The 10,418-nt window shown below is 38.2% G+C and overlaps 1 pseudogene; it reads left to right on the plus strand.

The window, feature by feature from the left end:
* Nucleotides 1-5,310: 5,310 nt before the first annotated feature.
* LOC149830811 (oxygen-evolving enhancer protein 3-2, chloroplastic-like) lies at nt 5,311-7,508 on the plus strand (annotated as a pseudogene).
* The last annotated feature ends 2,910 nt before the right edge of the window (nt 7,509-10,418 follow it).

The following is a 10,418-nucleotide window of genomic DNA, read 5'->3' on the forward strand; positions in this document are numbered from 1 at the left end:
TCGCTCCCCCAACAAGTAAGAAGACATAATCAGTAGTAGACTTTCTACTATCAAGGCATCCTCCTAAGTCCACATCTGAGTAGCCAATGACCTCGAGGTGATTAACCTTATGATACGTCAACATATAGTCTTTTGTCCCCTGCAAATACCGCAAGACTTTCTTAGCAGCCTTCCAATGGGATATGCCTGGGTTAGACTGAAATCTACCAAGCACCCCTACTACAAAAGAGATATTGAACGTGAACAAGTTTGTGCGTATTGCAAGCTGCCAACAACTGATGCATATGGATACACTCATATGTGCTTTGTCAATATCATTTTGTGGACAATCCTTTAGGCTCAATTTATCACATTTTGATATGGGTTTTGTACTAGGAGAACAATTCTTTATCCCATATCGCTTTAATACCTTATTTATGTAGGATCTTTGGGAAAAGCCTAAAAAACATTTTGCTCTGTCTCGGCGAATCTCTATGCCAAGTACATATCCTGAAGGTACACCACATAGTCATGATATATGATAGATTTTCTAATTCTTGTGGATCTCCAAACAGGTCGTTATACAGGTTCAGATTGAACCTGTTTATCCTGTTTGTACTCTTTTACATTATCCACAATAGGTTCATTTTAGATTTGTGGATCAACAACCGGGTGATCAACCATATCATCATTAGGAATAACAATATGGTATCTTTTAGTGTTTTTCTTAACAGATAGTGAGACTGGATCTTGTATTTCCTCAAAACCAAAGTTTTGAAGTGCACTTAATCTTATTGAATCATCTTCAAGAATTTTTTCCTTATCCATTTCAACAATCTATGGTGAATGAGATGGACAGTAAAACCTGTATCCTTTTGATCTCTTTGGATAATCAATGAAATATCCACTTGTTGTTCATGGATCAAAGGCTTTAATGTGGGGGTTATACACCTTAGCCTCTACAGGACATTCTCATATGTGCATATAAGACAGTGATGGTTTTCTACTTGTCCACAACTCGTAAGGAGTTTTAGGCACAAGTTTCGTAGGAACCTTATTTAAGATATGCACAGCAGTTCTTAAGGCTTCACCCCACAACTTCATGAAAAGTATTGAATAATTCAACATGGACCTGACCATTTCTTTAAGGGTGTGATTTTTTATTTCAGCTAATCATTCTGGTATGCACTACTAGACATGGTATAATGAGGCACAATGCCTTCTTCTTTGATAAAACGTGCTAATGGTCTTTCTCTTTGCCTCATTTCAGTAAACCTACCATAATATTTGTCACATTTATCAGACCTGACTATTTTAATAACTTTATTGGTTTGTTTCTCTACTTCTTTCTTAAATTCCTTAAACATTTAAAAAACATTAGTTTTTTTTTTAAATAAAGTAGAGATACATATACCGTGAATAGTCATAAATAAAGGTGATAAAATATTTTTTGTCTAAGTAACAGGGGTAAAAGGTCCAAATACATCCGTAAGGACTATATTCAATATCTCACTACTACGTTTGGCACCTTCTTTATATGTGTTTGTATGCTTAGCTTTTATGCAATCAACACACGGGTCATTGTCGATAAAATTTAGAGATTTGAAGATCTCTTTATTTACAAGTCTCTTTATTCTCTTTTCAGAGATATGACCCAACCTACGATGCCAAAGCATGTAAGATTTATCATTTATTATCCTACGTTTATTCTCAATCAATGCATATTCAAAAGTCAGAGACTCCTAAGTTTGGATCTTCATGTTTAATTTATACAAACCATCATAAACTAATGCAGAACCAATTTTAATAGAATTTCTGTAAATGAATAACTTAGAATTTTCAAATTTAAAGCAATATCCAAATTTATCCAGTCTTAAAATTGAAATTAAGTTTATACTATATGATGAAACATAAAAGACATCATGAAGATCCAAATCCATGCTTGTATCTAAAGTGATCATGCAGATCCCAATACCTTTCACATGCGAAAGCATCTTGTTCTCTGAATAGATGCTTTTCTCATGCATTATTGGTTCCCTTCTGTTTAGGAACAGCTACAGACAGTTAAAAATATAAACAGTAGCACTAGAGTCAATCCCTCAGCTATTTTCAGAAATTTATAATAAATTATATTCATGAGAAACAAATGACAATTTATTTTTTTCTAAATATTTCTTGTACTTTATGCAATTTACCTTCCTGTGTTCCTTCTTCTTGCAAAAGAAGTACTTTATAGGAGCAGAATCAGATTGCTTGCTCTGAGATGTCTTATCTTCTGCTGACTTCTTTCTAGCAGTTTTCTTAAATGCATTCTTTTTTTGTCTTACCTTAGATCCATGAGAAGCCATATGTGCACTTTACACCTTCTCTCCTTTCAATCTCTCTTCTTTCTCAACACACTTGGACATAAGTACATTGAATGTTCATTCATCATTATATGTGTTGTAAGAGATTTTGAAAGGTTCATACTCTAAAGGTAAAGACGCCATAATCAAATGCACTAGGAATGAGTTAGAAATGGTTAGCTTCATGTCATTCAACTGAGACGCTATGTTCATCATTTCAAAATGTGCTGGCGAATATTACCTCCTCCAGAAAATTTTATAGTTATGAGTTTCAACATTATGGTATTGGCCCTGGTCTTATTGAAACTGACAAATTGTGCTTCAATGGCACTCAGGAATTCCTTCATCATCCTGCATTGTGGGATAACACTACGAATATTCTTAGCTACCTTTGATTGCAAAAACAGCAGACTAAGTCTATTTGAGCGCTCCTACTTCTCAAAAGTACTCTTTTGTTCAATAGTGCTTTGATCTGTCAGGGCAGCAGGCTCATCTATTCTTAAGGTCAAATCCAAATCTATGTATCCTAATGTAAAAAGAATAATTTCTTTTCAATCACTAAAATTAGATCCATCAAGAAAATGAATAGTATTTGAGTCATCTAAAATCATAAAACCAGAAACTGCATGACAAAAGACATATATCAAAAGAAAGTATATACGAGACAAACATGATGGAAAAAGCAATAAATAAAAGGCCCTAAATATGCTTATTTTTTGGTGAGTGTAGGGGGTCATCGGAGTCCTACTTTGGTAAGAGCTCTGACATGCTTAATCACTACGCCTACCGACCATATTTGGTAAAACTAAGGCTCATGTGAATCTAGATCATCATCACAAGAAACCTTTAGATACATATGTATGATGTATCTCAATACATTTGTCTCATTTTACCTTACCTAAACTTCAAACATGATAAAACTACATTTGGGTCGTTTATCATTTCGTGAATCTAAGTACAACAATAATATTGACTAAAGTTATATAATAGAACAAAAATTTAACAACATACGTGTATTCAGTCACTTTGGTGACATGAATTCACTAAGTCATCTAATTATCCTCGATGCCAATATTATACATTCATTTATGCATGCATAATTACAAATAAAATGCATGAACAATAAGAAAAGCCAAGCTTAAATGGGTAAAACCCGGGGTCCTTAAGCAGAAACTGGTCTGAAAACACTCTGAACCAGTCTCAAATAACCCTAAATCGATCATCCATGGGTCTGAATCAGTCACAGATCTGGTTCAGTTTCAAATAGTGTTAGGATCTTGATCCGGGTCTAACTCGGTATAATCTAGATCTGGGTCTAACCTGGTCTTTACTGGATCCGAGTCTGACCTAGTATAATCTAGATCTGGGTCTAACCCGATACATACTAGATCCGGTATAACCCGGTTCTAACCAGATTTGGGTCTGACCCAGTACAAACTGAATTTGGGTCTGACCCGGTATAATCGAATTTGGGTCTGACCCGATGTAAAATTGGATCTGGATCAGACCCAATCCAATCATAACTCGGGTCGGACCCAATCATTCCAGATCAGATCCATACCCAGAACCATTATGGGTCCGGATCCGATCCAAGGAAAATGGCAGACCTGATCCACCTTAAATGGGTTTGGATCGGGCGTATCACAGGGTCAAAAATACCGAACCCGATCTGGTTCCAACATTAAAACAGAAACCCAAGGGTTTTTGTTTACAGTTTCAGAGAAACCAAAAAGGGTTTTTCCCTACGTCTTCTGTCGATGACCTACGTCGCTTGCCCGTCGACCTGCCTGTCGACGACCCATGTCGTCTGCCTGGCAATCCGCCTATCGATGACTCATGTTAGACAACTGCATCGACCCCGATCTACAGAGGAATCACAAGAAAAGAAAAAGGGCTTTTCAAACCCCTTTTTGATGATCAATGGAGAGGAGTCTGACGAAACACCCCCCTCCCCCTAGAGACGACGCATTCCGGCGTCGACAACATCAATGTTCGACGATGACCCTGACGAAAACCCCCTTCCAACGAAAGGGTTCCATCGGCGACTAGTCAATCTAGATGATGGTCAACCAAACAGCATGGAGGCCCATCGATAGTGGCACTCCGATGATGGATTTTTGTTGACAACGATCATAGCCCCTCAACGCCCAACGACAAAGGTAAAACTGAAGAAAGAGAAAGGGGGAGGGGAGGGGGGGGGTTGCAAAAATGGGCCCTCAGATGTTGTGTGTCACTGAACGACGAAAGCAATCTCCCCTGGCGACGTAATCTCTCCAATCCCCTATTTTTTTATGTTGGCGATGGTCGACCGGTTAACTAACGAGCCACGTCGCCCCACGACGACGGGCTACCGAAAAAATATTGTCACCCCACAGTGATAGTCACCTACAATCGGCGACTTGCATCGGCTGTCAGCTACCAGCATCCAGTGCCACCGGCAAAATCATTGGCGGCCACTAGCTTTTAAAAGCTATTCCGACAACAAAGAAATAGTAGATATTGGATCGGGTCTGCCGAAAAAATATTGCCGCCCCATGGCAACAGTCGCCAGAAAAATGCCAACAGACTCGTGCAACAGAAAAGCGTGGTGTGGACCTATAACCCAATGTTGTGGACTGCGCAAGAGAAGAGTGATGGCATACATGTAGCGGTCATGTTGAACTGCAAACAGTCGGTAAGTAAAATTGAATCGGCGACTCTGAGATGTTCGAATCCTCAACCGGTTGCAGCCCTTTGATGAGTGCAAGCCCTCCAACTATGGTGAGCAGGATCCAATCCCAACAATAAAAATCACGTATGATTTTCCTTTATTTTTCTGCACAGGGGTCTCTCATCAATAGCTCCTTTTATAGCATTAGTCTTTATTATGTAACAGTAACTTAACTGTTCCCTTCCAAATTCGTGGGGCTTATTCGATAGGAACACCTTTATAGGAGTCCTTATTGTGGGTAACGCCCACATTACGTAGGTGACTCCAACCGCTCATGCTATGGCTTCAATGGCTGATGGCTGGCTTGCACAAGCCTCCCAGACCATTCTCGACAGAAGCCTCCAGCTAAGCGGCTCAATCCGGTTAACCGGAGCCAGCAGCAGCAGCAGCTGGGTAGCCATGAGCCGATCGACTTTTATTCCTATAAGAGCTCAACAAGCTCCAGTGGAGCTGGAAGCCGCGTCTTAGAGCAGCCGCTGAGCCGTCCTCAGCTTCCTAGCTGCCAGAGTTGTCGCTGGGTCCTTTGTCAAGTCAGTCCTGGCATAGGCAAAGCCGATCAAAGTGGGCCCTCCTCCACCACCTTCCGGCGGACTGCATAAGTTTTCTAATTTTTGGCAACTGGGTTTATGCTGAGTAATTGCATTTCTGAAATTTGATCGAGAGAGGGAGATTAGGTCATATTACTTTTGTTTAAATTCAATCCCCACCACACATCTCACTTGACGGAGATGCATGTAGGCCCACTCTCACAGTTGTCAAGTAAGATGTGTGGTGTATGTTGAATATGACCTATGATCAGTTCTACACAACCTGACTTGATCCGCCCTCTGATTGGTGAAAAGATCAGGTTCAATACGATTGCACAAATATTTGTGCATTATCATCTTGGGAACAGGGACTAAAGTCCTGATGGAGGGCGATCAGGTGCTTAATGCACAAATTTTGTGCCATGTGATTGCACCCTATCCGCACTCCTCTGATTGCGACAGAATCCGCGGGTCAAATAAATGATGGAGATTAAAAGAAAAAAAAATTGGTGGGTCCCACTATGGAGGGACGGCGTTAAGCACCTTAGAGGCAAGGTTAAAAACAAAGGGTCTAAAACGTTGTAATGGAATAGCAACGGTATTTTGAAAGCATGGTAATTTTATTGTGCCAGATTTTCAAAAGCCTATATAGTTCTTTAAAGTTGAAGTATTTGAAAATATCATTTATTTCAAAACATCGTATTTTATCACTATATCAATATGATAAGCACAACCCCTGATATTTTATGTAATTTATATTTCACATGTATTTTTTTTTTTACATTTTTAATTTTATGTACATCTATATTTTGTCAAGATTTTTTTTTTAGAAAAAAGAGTTTTTTTCAAATTTTCATAAGAATTTTCCTTGCCAATATTTTCCTAGTAGTGAGATTTATGACATTGGTTTGCGCCAACTCCATGATGTACTTGTTGGTGTTTGCCAACATGAATGTAGCTGTGACTAAAAATTCTGATGTGCCAAGGGACTTGATACTGCCTTTGAAAGAACGCTTCTATCTGCAGCCACTGACACCAGTTGAAGCTGCCAAGAGAGCCAAGGATTCGGCCAAGGACATTGTTGGTGTCAACAGATTCATCGACAAGAAGGCATGGCCTTACGTGACGAGCGACCTTCGTCTCAAGGCTACATACCTCCGCTACGATCTCAGCACCGTCATCGAGTCGAAGCCAAAGGAAGAGAAGCAGCCCCTGAAAGAACTCACAGCGAAGCTCTTCGCGACAATCGATAACGTGAGTTCATCCTTCTTAATCCTTGGCTTTCTTTTTCAACATTTCAGTCGCAGATCACTAAATCAGATTTTGAGGGTGTGTTTGAATTGATCGCTGAGATCTCAAACTCATATTTGAGGTTTGAGGATTAGAGACACACATATCTCTGGCTCAAAATACCCCTCCCTCCCTTTGGTCGGGCCAAAGGTACATGAATTTTATGAATAACAATTTGTCACATGGATACTCCATTTTGATTACCATTCCATATCCCATTATATACAAATCATATTGGAGACTTCATAAAAATGGTTGTATCCTCATATCTGCAGTCGCTCTTAGTACCACAATCACTCTTAGCATGGGCGTCCGCCAAATTCAGTACAGGCAAATTGTCATTTCAGAATTCAAAATCACTGTGAATTTGTGTTTCAAACTTCAAGTTATAAGAATGGTGTGTTTTACCTTTGCTGATAAGGAACTTCTCAACCAAAGTATATAGATATCCAGTTCTATCTATTAGTAGACCAATTCCCCCTGAACATGAAAAGATGCTTGTTGAGGATAGTTATATTTCAAATGTATTAATGTTTTATTCTTCTGTTGGTTGATCAGCTGGATCATGCAACCCAGATAAAGAGTACCCCAGAAGCAGAGAAATACTATGACCAGACCGTCACCACGCTTAATGATGTTCTAGCAAAGCTGGGCTAGATGCATGGATTTTGCTCTGTAACATCCTGCTATTTGGCTTGCCTATGTAAAAATTCAAAGTTCGTCAATCCTTACAACAACAACAACAACTACGCCTTCATCCCAAAACAATTGGGGTCGGCGATATGAACCAACAAAGAAAATCATTATGGGTCTTCCACATGAATCCTTCTCCTCCATTCATTTCTATCCAATGCCATGTCCACGGTGAGGTTCAAAGCTTTCATATCCTTTCTTATCACCTCCATCCATGTCTTCCTAGGCCTACCCCGACCTCTTTTAACTAATACATTTTCCCATTTCTCCATCCTTCTAACTGGAGTATCATTAGAAAAAGTTCGTCAATCCTTATATGGAATTTTATCTTTTGGGACTTCAAGTAGTAGCGGAGATGATTTTGCATACAAAGTATGTTTTTCAGTTTCAGACTGGAAACTAGAATGACAAATGGAGGAATAAATGCAGTGAAAATGAGTGTCTGCACTATTAAGGATTTCCCACAATGTTTAGACATTTACATTTTCATATGGTGCAGTACTTAACCCAGACTCAAGCAACTTTTTGTAAAGCAGACAATACATTGGTAGCCAGCCCCGTTTCTTTCCATTAAGGCAATGGACTAATGCATACTGGAACAGTTGTGTGAGTCAGAACAATAAAAAGCATCCTTTAATCCTTCCATCACAAAACAAAATACAAGATTGCCGGTCACTTCGGTGTGTGTGATTGTTCATAAGGTTAAACTGCTTTGACAACTACAAGAATGACTAAAAATAATGAGCATCTCCTAGCTTAAACACAATGTTACGGATATCGCTATTTTTAAAAATATCGCAATGTTATCGGCAAATTCAGTTCATTAAAAAAAAACTACAAATTCAGGTAAGGCGATAATATTGGCAAAATATGAAATATTTTCAAAATATTGCCAGAAATAAAAATAACATGATGTTATCACAATATTTTGCGACATTGTTGAAAATTCTTATTTTTCTATAATTTAAGCCCAACTTTTGTTTTTTTTATATTTTAAAAACTTTTCAAAGTTATTTCCTTATATTTTTCCAAGAATACCTTCTATTTTCTTATACTTATTACTTTTTATAACTTTTATATTTTGAAACTCCTGAGTTTTTTCGCAAGAAAAATCAATTATTGATAATCTCTTTGAGAAATTACCTTAAATGATATAGGCGACTATGCTTAAACATTGACATACTCCAACTATCAAAGAGCGCGAAGAGCATAAAACAAGAATCTTGTCACGAATCACAAATATACATATGATTAAGATGCTGGTGTCTTGAACTTCTCTTCTAGAGGGAATAATAGAGAGAAATGCATCTAATGCAACGAAAAGCAGGGCAACATGCTAAACTGTTTTTGTGTATCTGCAGGTGATGTTACCAGCATGCATGATTATTATTTTTTTTTGCAAATTTTCCTCACCAACGTGTTGGAATAAAGTAAAGATATATGCAGCAACACTATAAAATATTAACTTAACAATGAAGTAAAATATTGAAAATCTTTAACACAAAGTAAAAACAAAAGGAGAGAGATTACACTTCTCGTACAACCTCCAAGACCTCTATTTATAGCTAAAAAGGTAAACCTATAACTGTCACTTCCTCATTAATAGCCACTACTCATGACCCATTTATAACTTATGAATTACATAACTTGCTCCTTAAGTTTAAGAACCACAACACAATCGTGGATTCTAAAATGTCTCTAACGCATACCCACTAACCCATGACTTATGGTTACCCATTCACGTAACCCCCTTTTGCATCATATTCTATCACTCCCCCTTGATGCAAAACTCGATACACCTAAAGTGGATCTGAATTTCACAAACTTTGAATAGCTAAGTGCTTTTGTAAATCCATCTGCAATTTGGTCATTTGTAGAGCAATATTTCATTGCTACAGCTCCATCTGCAACAGCTTGTCTGATAAAATGATGACGTAACTCAATATGCTTGGTTCGTCCATGGAACACAGGATTCTTTGTCATGGCAATGGTTGCTTGATTGTCACAATAGAGTTCGGTTGCATTCGCTTGTTCTTGATGCAAGTCCGCCAAAATTCTTCTTATCCAAATAGCTTGACATACAGTTGCATTTGCAGCAACATACTCTGCTTCTGAAGATGAAAGTGCCACTGTTGCTTGCTTCTTTGACATCCATGACACGGCTCCTGATCCAAGATTAAAGATGAATCCACTTGTGCTTTTCCTGTCATCTACAAAACCAGCCCAATCACTGTCAGTAAAGCCAGTTAATTTAAACTCAGGATTTGATTTGTACCAAATCCCATAATTAGTGGTAGCTCGAATATAACGAAGGATCTGTTTTGCTGCTCCAAGTTGATGTATCGTTGGACACTGCATAAACCTTGAAATTAGGCCAACAGAAAATACGATATCTGGACGAGTCTGTGTAAGATACATTAGCCTTCCAACCAAACTTCTATACAATCGTTCATCAGCCTTCATAGTACCATCATGTACTGATAATTTCTCATTAGTATTCATGGGAGTGGAACACGGCTTGCATGACACCATGTTAAACTTCTCAAGTAAGTCTAAAGCATATTTTTCTTGAGAAATAAAAATACCATCAACACTTTGTTGAACTTGAAGTCCAAGAAAATAGTGTAACAACCCTAAATCTGACATTTCAAATTCATGCATCATGTCCTCTTTAAATTCTTCAAAAAGTGTACTTGATGAGCCTGTATAAATTATGTCATCTACATAAACGCAGACAATAAGAAAGTCAGTACCTGATCCTTTTACATATAAAGTGTGCTCACTCTCACTTCTGTGAAATCCTCTTTGCATTAGATATGAGTCCAATCTCCCATACCAGGCTCGTGGTGCCTGTTTAAGGCCATAAAGCACCTT

Source organism: Nuphar pumila, chromosome 7 (genome assembly GCF_984573655.1).
Source record: "Nuphar pumila chromosome 7, dmNupPumi1.hap1.1, whole genome shotgun sequence".
NCBI lineage: Eukaryota > Viridiplantae > Streptophyta > Magnoliopsida > Nymphaeales > Nymphaeaceae > Nuphar > Nuphar pumila.